This window comes from Mytilus californianus, unplaced genomic scaffold, assembly GCF_021869535.1.
Source record: "Mytilus californianus isolate M0D057914Y unplaced genomic scaffold, xbMytCali1.0.p SCAF_20, whole genome shotgun sequence".
Lineage (NCBI taxonomy): Eukaryota > Metazoa > Mollusca > Bivalvia > Mytilida > Mytilidae > Mytilus > Mytilus californianus.
In genome coordinates, this window is record NW_026262669.1 from 10000673 (window position 1) to 10018695 (window position 18023).

At 31.7% G+C, this 18023-nt stretch overlaps 1 long non-coding RNA gene across 1 annotated transcript in view; it reads right to left on the minus strand.

Moving 5' to 3' along the window:
- Positions 1 to 5018: 5018 nt before the first annotated feature.
- The window catches only part of LOC127731772 (uncharacterized), a 55613-nt gene continuing 42608 nt past the window's right edge, over positions 5019 to 18023 (minus strand). Inside the window, exons 8-9 of the long non-coding RNA XR_007995748.1 lie at positions 17076 to 17174; positions 5019 to 5114 (exon numbers count right to left, since the gene is read on the minus strand). This is a non-coding gene — a long non-coding RNA (uncharacterized LOC127731772). The remainder of the gene's footprint in view (positions 5115 to 17075; positions 17175 to 18023) is intronic.

The window sequence follows — 18023 nt, forward strand, 5'->3', positions numbered from 1 at the left end:
CACTTTTTTTTTTAAATTGGTTGATGATGCATCAGATGACACTGACTAAGAGGAGGCTATCAGGTAAATGAATTATTTTGAAGTTAAAGTTAATCTACTGGATAAATATTAAACAAATTGAATCTCTTAAAGGTGCATTTACTTGTATAGTACTTTCTTAAATAAGGCAGAGTCCACACCGTGTAAGAAAGATAATGTGGAAAGATCCGAATCTAAAATACCTGTAGAATGCAAATAAAAACAAAATAAAGAACTGCGCCATGAGCGCATGATACGCCTGTCGCCCTTGTTCTCCACTTTATGTTTTTGGGATGTAGCCAGGTGAAATCTTAAAAATCTGGTGGCTGAAATTGATAATATAAATCAGAAGTTCCTTAATGAAGGAACAAAACACGCTTAAATTATTATAGGTTATTGAAATCCTTTTCGGTGATATCGGGGCAAAACAATTTACCCTGTATCTTGGAAAAACCCATCTCAGACTGCACATTTGAACAAAACTGCATGAATTTCGCCTCACTTCATCCTTAAAGTGAAATTAATGTTAAATTAATATTACTGTGAGCACTGCTCAAATAGATCCACTTTTTTTCTTTAAACATATGTCCAGCAAATAAAATGACAAACAATATATCAACTTTGTGTGCCTCGTAATTTTTTATAGTACTTTTTTGGTTCTAAATTCAAAAGATGAAATACAAAAATATATAAACTTTGTGTGTCACTGATAGTACTTCTGGTTGTTCTAAATTCTATAGTTGTAATATTCAAACTGAAACCAAGTATTTGTCATTTTTTGTGTTCCCCAGTTATCAATCTTATGAAATAGGAGATATGAGATGATTGCCAGTGAGAAAAATATCTTCTACAGTTCTCTTTGTGCCATTTTTATGGTATTCTTATGGGAAATTAGGGACATTGTGACATATGGCAACACTCTGCTGTAGTCACACTCTGATTTATCCAAGTGTTGTAGATACAAAGTGTTTCTTGTTCCAAAGGATTAGAATTACCTGCTATCATGACAGATAAGAGCAATAAGAACATCATATACAAAATAGTAAACAAAATGTAAATATTTATGTTTTAGTATGACAGTTTTGCACTATACCACCAATGCACTTCAGTGAGACTTAGGCACAGAAGAAGATTTTGATTTAGACCACATGTTAATGTCATTTAAGTAAGTTATAAAAAAAATAACAAATGTGTCAAGAGTTAAACAAAAAGTATGCATTAATCACGTCTGGGGAAAAATCAGTATTTAACGTGTGTTTGTCCTTATTGGGCGTAATTCATAACAATACGGAACGAAAGTTATAATGTTTCACAATGTGTATCAATCTTTCTAATAATTAGGTAAAAACTGGTTTTTAAATGAACACATTGGTGTCATTGCTCTAAATAAAAGATGCCCTTGATCAAAGGGTCTGAACTTTCTATTGCCTCCCACAATGGACCACAGGGGGTCGTATCTTTGATGCTTCTATGCCAGTCGACTGGTATGCGTTCCACAGTTTGCTTATAGCGGACAATGTAGAACGCATACCAGTCTACTGATATATATTCGGTCCCCAAAACACGAACCCCTGTGCATGGACAAGATATATAGTAGAAGGAAGAACATCTGTATCATTTTAGAGATATTTACTGATTTATTTTATTAGGAGGCGGGGCAAGATCTGAAGGTAAACATTTTAGTTGCATTGAACGGTCATGGCAAGCAAGAACATACTGTCAATTCAGAAATGTTGGCAATGTTTTCATTATTGAGAATATTTCCTGAAATGGCAATATTTAAACTGGTAATTATGTGGATTGTTCCACAATCAAAAAAATAAATGCACTCTGAATTTTCTGAATTTAGAATTGAACTTGAATAGTAAATGTCAAGTTTAGGGGTCACATTCTATAGGATCCAACACATTATCTTGAGGTGCTGCATTTTTATATCAAATATTGAAGGTGTGTGTCAGAGGGTGAATAGGCTGTGTTCTAACAACAATAGACATTAAAAAAAAGTAGTTTTCAATCAAATTCATGTACTATTATTTCATAAAATTGAGAATGGAGATGGGGAAATTGTCGGAGACACAACAACCCGACCAAACAGCAAAAAGCTGAAGGGCACCAATGGGTATTCAACGTAGCGAGAAAATCCCGCACCCGGAGGCTGGCCAAAAGTTCAGTATGCCAAAGAAGAGCTTTTCTCATAGCTTACAATTTTTACGATTTTTTGCATTTTTTTACCTTCTGTTATGCAAAAATCAAAAGGGATACCAACATTTAATGTCTAATTGTTTGTAGATTTATGTGGTACTAGACTTCCTTATAAGTAGTATAGTCATCAGTGTTGCTCTCTGTCGGTGATACATAATTAAAATCTGATAAAAACTGACCTTTTCCCATACTTTGCAGTGCCAATTTGCCGTTTGAGCTTTTATATTGAGTTTCATTTAAAACAATGTCAAATTCACAAATAATTGTAATACAATATTATCTATTTCCAGTCAGTATGTTTTACTGATCTGATAAAAGATAGCTTTAACCAAATTACGATTTTTTTCGTTGAACACTCCTGCCTGGTGCTCTCTGGCATTGCCTCTTAATAAGTCCTTTTTACCTGATTAAGTACGATGAGATACGCAAACATAAAATCCAACTGTATATGATTCTAATACATATCGGTTTAATGATGTAAAATAATGATAGGGTCACCGACAAATGTTCACCTATTTTGAAAGTACTCATTCAGCATGTTCAGTGATATTTCAGATATACATACATAGTTTGTTTTCGATTTTCAGTTAAAGATCGACGAGCTGATATTGTTTACAACATTTTAGCAAAATCTTTGACATAGCCTATTAACTGATCCTTGACCTTAAACCTGTTTGGTAAACACTATGATTCTGTGTTGATTCATTAAGTAGATGATATGTATAACATCACCTTGGGTTCAGGAAAATACAACATGTATCAATTGATTCAGACCCATGTTGTGAACTGTCAAAACTTCTATCAGAACTATTATTTGAAACTTTATTGAAATATATGAAATTCCAATATTCATAATATTATCTTATACACACACTCCTATGAAATTCTTTTGATTTTATTGATCTATCTGATTTAACTTCTTTTAACCAAGCATTTGGTATAGCATATTTTAGTTTTGAAATTTTATTTACTATATTTGATTTTGAAGATACTGTATTAGATATAATATCTTGAGAATGTTACCATTCTTGTCAATAATATCATTTATATACAAATTATAATCTCTTATCCATTCTTTAAAAACTAAACCTTTGATTTGAAACTTTATCAGTTTGGTTCCCGATACGATTTGTTTTCTTATGTTTATAAGTTCAAAATAAATTCGACATTATTTTAATTGTGTCTTTTGAACCAGGACCTGATCATTTCTAAAGAAAATTTTGGGTCAAATGTTATATAGGTTTTGTTTGGAGTAAATATTGTATGGATTCATAGTAAAAGGAAATCCGTACCAAATTGTTTAAAGTAAGATGTCGGAATCACTTCCCAGTTTACACTCTTATATACAATTGTAAATTATAGTTTTGAACTCTTGAATCATGTAATAAGTTTGTTACTGAAGTTAAATATGTAAGGTTTGTTTTAAGAAGCGATTTTACAATTGCTATTATACTTATCATTGAAGAATTCTCTTTTTCCAGTGACTTATTATTGTTTCACTTGTTTGTATTATTTGTTTCCGTATTCAGCTAATCAAATCTCTTATTCAGGAGAATTCAAGCATATTTCAATAGAATATTTTTTGACGGAAAACAAAGTTGGTTCTTTATCATGCTAGTTATCTGAGAACATATGATGAGACAATTAAACTTAGACAAAAATTTAATGTATATAATATTAGTATACCTTGATTAATTTCGAGCATACAAATCCTAATACAAATATTTTGTAACAAGTATTTTTTTTTTTGTCTTCAAAATATATTTAACAGTGGATCTGTTTAAATAATAATATCTGACTAAGAACATTTACAATAAGAATAGAATGAATTCATGGCGATTTTTTGTTAGTGGTGCGAGAGTTTTTAATTATTTCAAAAGTTCATGAATACTGATAAATTCATAAACTATTGATGTATCATAAATGAAATTCTTTCAGTGGTCTGTGAAATCCAAAAGGTTTCAAAATCAGTTGTGCGTCAATTAAATAGGCATCATCAGTATCGGAGTGTTACGAAGACTGATTATCAGTGCTGTGTATATCATAGGACTTTACCAATAGAGGGTCAGTCGATTGCAATGGGTATTTCAGCCTGATGGTGTACGAATGTATCAATCAATGATGTTCCGGATCACGATGCCTCAGTATTTGTGTACGAATTAATCATAATTAATGATCAGTGAAGTGGAACTTTATTACAAGTCATCATCAGTGCAGTTTGAATTTATGAGGATTGATAATGCAACATATAGTAAGCTAACCGCATGCATCATTAGTTTTGTGTGAATTTAACATGATACATCAGTGGTGTTATTGAGGTTCACCATCAGCATGAACAATGATGTGTTAGGTTATTGAGGGTCACCATCAACGACCAATAGTTTGATGGTATATTGAGGTTCACCATCAGCATGACAAATGGTGTGTTAATTTATGAGGATTGATCATCAATGATGTTGAATTGCTGAGGATGCATCACCAATGAGTGTCAATATATGATGATACAAAACTTAATGAAATGATCAGTCACACTTGTATTTAATATTCTATGTTAACAACACAAACAACATGTTTTGTTTTCATATATCAAAACTTTATTCAGAAATGGCGTTTATTAAAAAAAATATTTTTGAAAAATATATAAAATTAGCAATAGATTTGTTTTTCAATGAGACAAATCTAAATAACAGGATTAAAGTTACAAGCATGTTTTTTATCGTGTTAAACCTGTAGTACAAACAACATGGTTTTGTGTTGATTAATTTTTAAGAGGAGAAGCAGATAAGTATCATTACCTTTTCTTTTGTCTCTTTATCACAGCCGACCGTGACTAAATATTGGACGATCTCCAGGTGGCCAGAGTAGGCAGCATGCGACAGTGGTGTAACTCCTTCCTATATCAACATATAACAGACATCAACACTTTAGTCATAAACTGAACAATTATGTTAATTACATATCAATAAAATATATATCACATGATTCCAGGGTCAACACTGATAAAAAAATAACAGTAACACTGGTGTATATATTCTACGATTAACAACGAATACATAGCATTTGTTGAAGGGTTTCCCTTGTTAAAACTTTAATTGAGAAATGCATAACACGTATTAACATCAAATGGATTCTTTCAGATGAGACAACCTGAAGTAAAATATAACCTCCATTTCATATAATTGAAACCATTATTTCTTTTTTTTAAGCTACGTTTTACATTAGATCTGTATTACAAATATTATCTGCCTTGTTCTTGTCAACTTTTTTTGAAACACGAAACATCAAAACAGAATACGTCATTTAATTCAATAAGACTGTGAATAAAGACCCACTTTGCATAATCAATATCGAACTAGTTATATATAAGGAAATATCCCTCCCGGGCAGCAATCAATGATGGAGTCCTCCCAATCTGTAATATTAACATATAACAAACATCAAAACGTATGTGTCTGCAACTGGAGAACGTTGAGTAAAAAATATATAGATGCAATATATATCAAATAATATATCAATAAACTAGTACATATTTGTGTTTAGGGGCAAGCTGAAGCGCGCCTCCGTGTGCGGGATTTTCTCGCTGTGTTGGTGGCTTTTCGTCTGTTTTCTACTCTTTGGTCGGGTTATTATCTCTTTGACACATTCCCTATTTCCATTCAAAATTTTATGTTTCAGTGGTCAAACTTAAAAAAAAGTTTTGTGTGAACTTAAGATATCTTCAAAGTACGGTTTAATTGAAATTAAAGCGGTACAAGTTAAATAATATGATTATTTATTGGGGTTAATCATCATAGTGTTTGAACATAGGGTATGAGTGCCAATGAGGCAACTCTCCATCCAAGTCACAATTTGTAAAAGTAACCCATTATAGGTCAAAGTACGGTATTCAACACGGAGCCTTGGCTCACACCGAACAGCAAGCTATAAAAGGTCCCAAAAAATGACTAGTGTAAAACTATGCAAACGGGAAAACCAACGGTCTAATCTATATATAAAAAATTTGTAAGGGTTCCGCGGAACCCAGTGTCTCGCCTACTTTTTGCTGTTAATCACAGGCTCAGCAAAAATGTGGAAAAAAATTAATAAAAATATTCCTCTCTATACTATCTTTTGATTGTAAGTAGCTTCTGTCCAAGTTTGGTAAAAATCCAGGATAGTTTATGAATCTAATAAATGTTTTAAAAACTTAAACTGCAGACTGTATGTAATGTTAACTGGAAGAAAAACTAAGTCCATTTATAAGTAAAATACGGAAAAAATGGAACAAAATTTCCTTCTAGATACTAGCTTTTAATCATAAACAAGCTTCTGTCTAAGTTTGGTACAAATCCAGGATAGTTTAAGAAAGTTGTTAAAATTTTAAAAACTTTAACCACAGAGTGAATGTAATGTTAACTGGTAGAAAAACTAAGTCCATTTATAAGTAAAATACGGAAAAAATGGATTTTTTTTTTTTACAAAATATACTTCTGGATACTAGCTTTTAAATCATAAACAAGCTTCTATACAAGTTTGGTACAAATCCAGGATAGTTTAAGAAAGTTGTTAAAATTTTAAAAACTTTAACCACAGAGTGAATGTAATGTTTCCTGGCAGAAAAACTAAGTCCATTTATAAGTAAAATACGGAAAAAATGGATTTTTTTTTTTACAAAATTTACTTTTGAATATTATCTTATGATCATAAACAAGCTTCTGTCCAAGTTTGGTAGAAATCCAGGATAGTTTAAGAAAGTTATTAAAATTTCAAAAACTTTAACCACAGAGTGAATATTTGTGGACGCCGCCGACGACGACACGACGACAACGACGACGACGCCGACGGAATGTAGGATCGCTATGTCTCGCTTTTTCGACAAAAGTCTAAGGCTCGACAAAAACGAAAAACGAAAAACACTTATGAATCACATCAACAAATGACAACCACTGAACATCAGGTTCCTGACTTAAGACAGTTGCAAACAAATGCAGCGGGTTTAAACGTTTTAATAGGTACCAACTTTCACAATTACCTGAAACAATAGTGTAACATCACAACAAAGAAAGACACACTATAACATATCAATTGAATGGGCTTAACTCAATCAAAAGACATATTAACACACTCTAGTGAACATACACTGAACAAATAAATTTGATCTATGACACAATGTAAATACAAAATCGATAAAATAAGGTGTGAGATGTTTAAAAATTTCAGAAAGACAACCATAACCTTGAACAAAATGCCGCCAGATTGAATAATGTACACAGGTAAATCAATATACGTTGACAATACCAAACACTTATCAAAGCTGGTATATATTTAAAAGAGAGAGACGCCAGATATAACACTAAATAAGTAAACATTAAATAACACAAAAGAAATAAAATTGTATCAACAGTTCAAATTGACACCACGAACGTGTGATATAAGAGTACTCGCAGTTACTGAACGCTAGTTAAAAGCCAAAAATAATAAATAATAATACCAAAACCATTATATCTGCATTTGTAATCAGTGTTGCGTGAATTTGTCTGAATCATTGTCATTAATTTGTGAATTGGTGATAATTCATTATTAGAGAAGTGTGAATTTATCATCAGAAAAGTGAAAGGTCATGTTGATTCATCATCATTGCAGTGTGAAAGAATAACTATTCATATCAGTGAAAGTTGAATATATGAGGATTCATCATCACTGATGTGTAAGTTCATCAAGATTTGCCATTTTCGAACTGTGAATTAACGAATTTGCATAATAAGCGATGTCGGATTGTAGTTAGTCTTGCGTGAGTTTATAAGGATTCATCAGTAGTTTATGGGGGATTGATCAGGATTCACAATTAGTAATGAAATTCCTTAAAATTGATCGGGATTCACAGTCGGTTGTCTGTGAAATCAAAAAGGCTTCACAATTAGTGGTGCGTGAATTTAAGAGAAATCATAAGTATTGGTGAGTTAAGAGTATAATATCACAGTGGTGTGTATATCATAGGACTTTACCAATCTGATACATCAGTGACGTTAGTTTATTGAGGTCACCATCAACAACCAATAGTTTGTTGGTTTATTGAGGTTCACCATCACCATGACCAATGGTGTGTCATGTTATTGAGGTTCACCATCACCATGACCAATGGTGTGTTAGTTTATTGAGGTATACCATGAACGACCAATATTTTGTTGGTTAATTGAGGATCACCACCACCATGACCAATGGTATGTTAGTTTATTGAGGTTCACCATCACTATCACCAAAGGTGTGTTAATTTATGAGGATTTATCATCAATAATGTTGAATTGCTGAGGATGTTTCACCAGTAAGTGTCTATATATGAGGATTTATTATAAGTCAAGTATGAATTAACGAGGATTGTTCATCAGTGAAGTGCGAATGTTAATTTCAAATTCAGTTGTGTGTGAATTTATTATACGTTACCAGAAGAGTATAGTAAATGTTATTAGACTTTACCCAGAGTTGTGTGTGAATGTATGTGGAATTCATTAGCAGTGAGGTGTGATGTTATGGGGATGCATACAGTGGAATGTACATGTAAAGAGATTTATTATCAGTTGTTAGTATATTTATGAGGATTCATCTACAGTGAATTTTGATTGAACTTTACATAATTCTAAAATGACTTTAATATTATTAACATATTATTGACATACGATATCTTGTATTAATATTATCTTCATTAAATTGTTAATGGAACATGTCATCATCAAATGTTCATTAGCAAGTAGAATCAGATGCTTACAAAATAATGTTGATGTTAGAAACTTTAAGAGGTATTTCCAGAGAAAACCAGGCACAACTTGAAAATCTTGTTCAAACAACATTTTTTGGAAAAATGTCTTGTTGCCTTGTTTGCTCTCTGTGGTGTAGGGAGATGTCATTGTTAGCAGTCACCTTGTGTAATTATGGTTAGACAATAGATTTTGATGTTTCAGTAAACTTGACTGCTTATATAGTGAATTACGGTATAATTTTCTCAACAAAAGCAGTCTACAATAAAAAAGAAATTTACATATTCTAAAAGATGACGATGAGTGCATCAGGAAATGATAGTAGCATATCTGGTACATGTTCATATATACATTCACTTATGCATTAAATTGTCTGGAAATGGTAACTTATTTTGAACTTTTTGGTATTTAGACATACTAAAAATGATGCTCTTCAATTTGAAGACCGGTAAAGGCTGTAATGTTTTGATGTAAACATGGTCAAAATGAACTGTTGTTGCTCATTTTGATACATATTTAAACATCCTGATATGATTAAACAATGTGTGCTGTTGGTAAATGATTTTTTTCCACAAGAAGATTATAGAAAGATATTGTAGCAGGCCTACAGATGATAATGAAATCGTAGAAACTTTGACAAAAGTATAGCATTTATTACTGAGTAATTAATAGTCATACGTTCATGATTTTTTATGATAAAGTGGGAAATCTTACAGTCTGCACAACCTTAAAATAGTACTTGGGTTTATCATGGACTGTTGACATCAAAGAAAGATGTGAATACCATAATCCTGGACATTAAGAAAACTAGAAAAGAGAATCACTTTGAATCAATTACAACAGGAACATATGGTTCTAATTTATAATCGGCCGTAAATGAGAGATCCGTTCCTGCAAACAAGAAGTTCTAAAGTTTAAAATTATTTCTGAGATAAATTTATCCAAAAAGAAATCATACATTTGCATTTTGGTCTCACTGAACACGTTACGGTTTCAAATATAATCATGAAATTTGGTTTGCAATGCAATTATGTTTAGGTAGCTAAAATTAATATACATTGCCGCCTTCGAAATGTGTTTTATGAACATCAAGACTGTTTTATGTATGTTTGTTACAGTAGTTTCTGTATTTCTATGTCCATACCAGACAAAGGACCAACACTTATTGTAAGGGTTACAAACATTTCTTGTCAAACAAACTTTTCCATTAATTTTTATATAAAAATGAGTTGAACAGCATCTGGTTTTTATTTCATCACTTGATGGATAAATGTCTGGTTCCAGAAAGGTACAAATTGTACATGTACAATATAACTCATCATGATCATATTAAAATTTTGAAAAAAAAATAAGGAAACATGTGCCATTTTCATGTCCCTGTGTATTGCCATTGAACACATTATACATAATACACATGTAGTACTGGTGTAACTATTGGAAATCGAATCTAGCAATGTCTAGGCTTTGCATGAAGATACTGATGTGATAGTTAAACATGTTACACTGTATGACACAAACATTGTTAGAAAGCGCAAGAAGAGAATTAATTAAAATTATGAGCGTCAATTTTATTTTTGTCCGCAATTGTGTAATTCTTCATGTACATATTGCTTCTTAGAAAGCACATAAAATGTACATTTATTGATATTTAGATGATCCATCCATTTCAGAGGGAAAGTCTTAAAGGATGCCAATCTTATCATACACCTTTTTCCTTTTTACCCATTTTAATTCTACTTTAAACATGTTAAAAGAAATAAGTATGTGAAAAATATCATGTAAAAATATTGAAACAGGAAAGATTAAAATGCTATGAAAATGAATGATGCTCAAGTTTCATTGAATGAGTTAAGCCACTTCATGACCAATAGTGCTGACACGGGTCTTACTCATGATCAATCAATCAATCCATTCAGGCTTGCGGAAATTGTCGCTACAAGACCAAAATATCTCATAAAGACAAGTTATAAGTAAGGACAGTTTAGGAGATCTGGATCATACAATAGATAAATGTTAAAAAAAAATGCATAAGTACATTAGAATTGTAAATCTGTAATGTTTCTGTCATGTTCCACAAGATCGTGAGTTTAACAGTGAATGAACATGTAGTTAGATGATAGATCGTGATATATATTGTCCATGTGTTCTTCGGCTAAGAAAATTTCGATATCTAATTTTAAATGCAAAGTTCCAAATTCAAATCCTCTTAGTTATTGTTCGATAAATGGAAAATCCCCCTTTCTATGAATACATTCCCTATTCTCCAAAATGTTAAATCAGAACTTTTTAATTAAAAAGGAACGTATGTCAATATATATATACATAAACAATTTACCAAAGTTTCATGAAAATTGCTCAAAGCATTTTTAGTTTATAGTCAGAAAACTGGAAAATCCCCCATTTTGTTATTAATGCAATGGCATAACTTAGAAACGGAAAATCTTAAATTGATCAAAAGCAAAAAGAAGCCTACGTCAATAAATATATACCATTCACTAAAGTTTCATGCAAATTGGAGAAAGCGTCTTTATTGTTACTGTCCGAATTGTTGACGACAGACGGACAGACAGTCGGACAATGGTATACCATAATACGTTCTGTAAATGGGAGTATACAAATCACAGATATCACACACACACAAAAACAAAACAGAATGAGAATGTGTATGCCAGACAAGCAAGAAGGGTTTCAATATCCTCCGATATGAGTCCTGCACAAATAAGATCGAACTTGGAATACATGTGTATTGTAGTCATGTATTATATTAAATTTAAATTGATCTGATTCAAAATTCCTGAAATGGTCTTTCAGCAAAATAATTGGGTGTAATACATGTATAGCTTCAAATTACTTTTATTTCAGTTGACTGAAAAGGATGAAAAAAAACGCATGAAACTGTAACCAATTTAAGACCCTCAAAGTGACCAATGGAAAATTTTAATATTTGTCAAGTAATGTTGTGTATAACTGGACTTGTGTCATAATTTGTATGTACATGTATCTATGATAATATTTCATTTTAATTTTGTACATGTTTGTCCCTTACAGTAATACGTTTATTGAGGGCGAAAAAAAAACAGGAATGATCAAAATATCATTTGCCGGTAAGTATTTGTTTCATTAGAAACTTTATTGTTGATGCAATTAAAATGCCAAAGTTTGAAGCAGGTTTTATATTTTATAAAATATAAAAGTTTGTATAAATTGTGTTGAAATTTAAAAAATCAAATTGTTAAAGGGTATGGGAAAATGGAACAATTTATATTTAAAATCTAATAAAAGAAAAGACAAATTGACAAAATTTTATAAATATGTCCATAAAAAAAACAAGCTATATATCAATGTGATGTGTCCTTGGTATTTTTAATAGTACTTTATTTTTTTTTTCCAAATTCTATTGATCAAATAAATAAGTAGTCTTTATGTTCAGACTGAAACCAAATATTTGTTACATTTTATGTTGCCAAGTTATCCATCAGTTATGAAATAAGGAGCTGTGAAATGATTGCCAGTGAGACAGCCATCTGCCCGACAACAGTAACTTTTTAGAGTGTATCCGGGTCATTGTGACAAATGACAACAATCTGCTGTAGTCACACTCTGATTTGTATATGATCAAAGTGTTGAAGATACACAGAGCTTCTGGTTCAAAAGGTTTAGAAAAACTTGTTATAATGGCAGAGATTAAAATTAAAAAAAAAGATGTGACTGCAATGAGAATATTCTCCAAAAACAAAGACGTTAACAACGTTGTGTCACCGTACGGCCTTCAAGAATGTTAAATACCCATATTGCATATAATGGTGTTGTGAAGGAGAGTAATGGCTAGATAATTTTTAGAATGTGTCGCCATCAAGTAAATCATTGTTTGCCCTCTGCATAGGATTGGGATCTAACATCCCACCCATACACTTGAATGAGATAAAGGACCAGGAAATGATTTTTATTTAGACCACATGTGAAGTTCATCAAAATCAACTATAAAAAAAGTAACAAATCTGTAAAGAATTAAACACAAAGTATGCATTATACATGTTTTTTTCGGAAAATCTGTGATTCAACAATGTATCCTTATTAGGCCTTATTCATAACAATGCAGTAGAAAGTTATAATGTTCCACGATGTGTATCAATCTGTCTAATAATTAGGTAGACACTGGTTTATAAATGAACACATTGGTGTCAGTGCTCTTCACTAAAGTTGCCCTTGGTTAAAGGGTCTGAAATTTCAATCTCCCTTCCCAGAATGGACCACAAGGGTTAATATCGTTGATGTTGTTAGAATGAAAATATATACCAGTCGACTGGTATGCGTATAAAATTGTGTTTATAGCGGACAATGTATAACGCATATCATTCGACTTGCATATAGTTCCATCCCAAAAACATCAATGACACGAACCCATGTGAATGCACAAGATATATGGTCATGACACATGTCAGTTCAAAATATACCATGTTAAATGGTGGGTATCTAAACAAATGTCCATATAATTAAGGAGATGAGGGGTAGGGGTTTGACACCAAGCGAACAAAATTAATTGCAGACTGAAACAGAATAGTCATTGCAAATAAGAATGTATACAGTTTAAAATTGAGGATGAGAATAGTTTTCAAGATCTTTTATGTTTAACAGTTAATGATATATCTGGAGCGAGGGATGTCACTGAGGGACAACACTACGATGAACTAGAAAGGTTTTATCAAGGCAAATCAGACTATGGATGGTTTAGGAAGGAGATTTGTACCATTTCATTTAGAGATATTCACTTTTTTATTTCATTAGGGGTCGGGACATGATCTGAAGGTACACATTTGTGTTTGCATTGGAATGATCTTGTCTTGTCATGGCTAGCAAGAACAGTATATTTGTCTGCAGCATTTCCTGAAATGGCAAAAATTAAACTTGTATATTTGTGGATTGTTCAACAATCACAATGATTAATGGATGCAATAATTTCTGAAATCAATGTTGACCTTGAATGATCAAGGTCAAAATTTTTCTTCTATGGAACCCAACACATTAGCTTGAGGTTCTACATCCATAAGCCAAATATTAAAAGTTGATGTCAAAAGATGAACAAGCTGCCTTCCAGATACAAACCTGTAAGACTAATGACCAACTGGCCCATTAAATGAGAATCTTTGTCCATTGTCTAACATGATTGAGTACTATCATGGTAAAGATATGCGCAACCAACAGAAACACACTGTTTTGTGAGCAAGATACACAGTCTTGGGTGCTACGGCAACCAAATAATTATAGTGGAGAAGTGACAACATTTTTCTTTATTAGGATATATACAATAAAAATTCAAAATAAATGGTGTTATGCAATTTAATTTATATACTATCATTGCAGTTTGCCTAAGCAAAGTTTTTCTCATATCCTACAATTTTCACGATTTTTTGCATTATTTAACCTTCTTTTTTTGCAAAATTGTTTGAACACTAACATAGATCTACACTGATATCTAGGTAGTATACTTCAGAAATTATTGCATGCATTTATTATTGAATTTTTTGAAGAATGGACATAAATTCGAGACTTATTATTGCAATTTCTGGAAAATATACATACAGATATATGTATCAGATATCCGAATGCGAGTTCTTAATATTGCAATACTCACCCAAGTCGCATTATTTGCCATCATAAAAACCTCGCAATAATTTCTGAATGTACAGTAGTCATAAGTGATGTTTTCTTCCAGTGATAGACAATTTAAAACTGATACAAACTGGCTTTGTTGCCATATATTTCATTAGAAATTCGCCGTTATTATTATATATATTATATATTCCAAATCAGTATTTTCTTGGGAAAAATTTGTTGATTATATGATGAATCACTGAAGCATCCCCTCTTATGGCAGTCAGTGCCCCCAACCCCCCCTTATAAAATGTTCCGGATCCGCCACTGACGATGAGATACGTAAAAATAAGATCCAACTTTATATAATTCCAATACATATCGCATGTGTATATTTTCCTTTAAACCTGTTTGATAAACAATTTAATGCTGTATTGATTCAGAATCAGAAAACCGTTACTTAATGAATATGATAAAGTGTGAATTTATCTTCAGTCGTGTTAGAATTCATCAGGTGTCATCATCAGCGATGTATGAACTAAAAGGGGTTCACCTTCAGAGATGAGTGAATATGTGAGGCTTCAAAATGAATATTGTATGAACTTATGAGGAATCGTCATCCTTGGAGTGTAAATAAATGGGATTTTATGATGCACTGTTATCATCAGTGATTTGTGAATTTGTGAAAAATCATCATTAATGAATTTGAATTGATTAGAATTCAGAATCAGTGAATTGTAAATTTATGATGATTCATCATTTATCAACAATGAATCTAAGAGTATTAGTCATAGGTGAATAACATTAAATAAAAATTTTAGTGAAGTGTGCGGGTTTAATCATTCATCGTAGGGATGTTGGTAATCTATATCAATTGTAAATGAATTATGAGGGATTCACCATCAAAGGTGTGTGAACTTATGAAGATTCGTAATCCGTATTATATGAATGTGTGTGGATTCATGATCAGTGGAGGGTATATCAATCCTGTTTTGTCATTTTTGAAGTGCAAATGTATTAGAAACCTTTAACAGCGAAATGTAAAGTTATGACGATACACCATCAGTGAAGTGTAAATTGATGATGCGTAGTGGATGATCAGTGGCATTTGTATGCATATGTCATCGTCTTTAGTTGTGAGTGAAATAATAAACATTCATCATAGGTGGGGTGTGGTCTTCAACATAAGTGTAATATGAGATAAGAACTCAATGTTGTGAAAACTGATCTAAGATACCATTCTTATAATGTACTACGCCACACACACACACACGCGTTATCCATAGTCTGTGACACTTTTATTTCAGAAAAGGTTTGTTATTCTGTTTTATTATCTGAAAACACAACCAGTGACGTGTTGGGTTAGGTTTTCTATGAATTTAGTTTTCAAATAAGTGTCTATTTGTCTTTCTTTTTTTTTTATTGTTATTTGGGTGATAGTTGTACAATTTATATCCAGTGGTGTGTAAACCAATGATGATGAATCATCACTTAAATGAAAATTGATGAAGATATATCAGAATCTATCATTGGTGGTCTGCGAATTTATGAGGATTCATTATCATCACTAAATGGTGAATTAGTGATAATTCATACTTTGTGAGGGGTATAGTAATGAGGTTTCTTCATCAGTAAAGTGTAACGTTATGAGGACTCATCTTTCATGGCGATTTAAAGTCTTACAAATATTTGCTTTTGTCCATTAAACAACATTACTTTATGTTATTTCAGTATGAAGTGTATTAGGATCAAACTGAGCAGATACTATCAGATTATTACATGGCATTTTTCATATCAGATGTATCATCAGCCCGAGGTTCAATATCAGTCCAAGAACCGATGCTCGAGGGCTGATATTAACCGAGGGCTGATAATACATCTGATATGAAAAATGACATGTTATGATCTTTTTATCAGATGCTTCAACAATGGAAAAAAATCAACAGTTAAACATATTGATCCTTTTCAGTAGTTCTCAAGTAGAAGTTCAAAATCTGAGAATTTTACGGACGTCGGACACCAAATGTAATACATCCGATATGAAATCTTTCTATCATATGCCTTAACAGAGGAGAAAAACAACAGTATAATACATTTTTATATTGACGATAACAAAAATCAACAAAACATAATAGATACTGTTTGGAAAGTCAACATATATAAAGTAACTTTCTAAATTATGCTGGAAACTTTGAAAAATGCATTTATTGTCTCACTCAACTGTTGCATATTACATGATATAAAAAGTAAAATAACTTTCCTGTTTCCTAATAATTGTTTTGTACAATTGAAATGTTGTTCACTGAAAACGTACCATTGAGGTGTATTTTCCGGCATTTGCCGAGTAACGCCGGAATGCCATGCGATAACGTTACGGAAAGGCATGTGATAATCGTCGGAAGCATGTGATAAATTTGTCATATCAGCCCGCTAAACACCATTTCTGAAAATATGAAATTCACGTAAATGTTATTATCATACTGTAAAAATATAAGTTATTTAGTTTAAGTATATGATAATATCTATTATTACCTTATTTCTTGTTTCTCTATCACAGTCTACTGAAACAAGGAATGTGACGATCTCCAGGTGTCCAAAGTAGGCAGCATTTGATAATGGTGTATCTCTATCCTGAAATATCAACATAAAACCGACATCAAAACTTGGAACATTAACTGGACAACGGTGTGTAATAAGCATGAATACATTAATCATCAGATCAATCATTGGTCAAAGATGTCCAGTCACACATTTATCTGTATTCTACACACACCACAAATAAGCAACATGGACATCAAAACTCTCATTATAAATAACATTTTTTTAAAGAAATGTATAGCATGTCCATATTAATGAATTTATAACGATAACGATAAGACAAGTAACCTGAGAACCCACTATACTATATATTATTATATCAACTTGTTTATATTTTATCTAACTTGTCTTATTAAGATCATGCTTACATGCTTATTTAGTAAAATAATCAATGTTTAAAAAAAATAAGTTTCAAAGATGTATACAAGCATTGCATATTTTTGCGTGAATTTGAGTGAGCTTTACTATCAGTTTTTCTCCATTTCAAAGGGGGTCAGATTTACAAGTATCATAATTCGAATAAATGAGGATTCATCATCAGAAAAGTGTAAATCTATGAGGATTCATCATCAGAAAAGTGTAAATCTATGAGGGTTCACCATCAGAAAAGTGTAAATCTATGAGGATTCATCATCAAAAAAGTGTAAATCTATGAGGATTCATCATCAGAAAAGTGTAAATATATGAGGATTCATCATCAAAAAAGTGTAAATATATGAGGATTTATCATCAGTGGTGTATGAATTTATAAGGATGCAATATCAGTGAAGTGTAATTGTTTTTTATTTGAATTAAGTGGTGTTTGAATTCAAAGGGGATCACCATCAATAGCGTATGATGTTTTGAGGATTCATAATAAATACTGGGAATGTTTCATCAGTG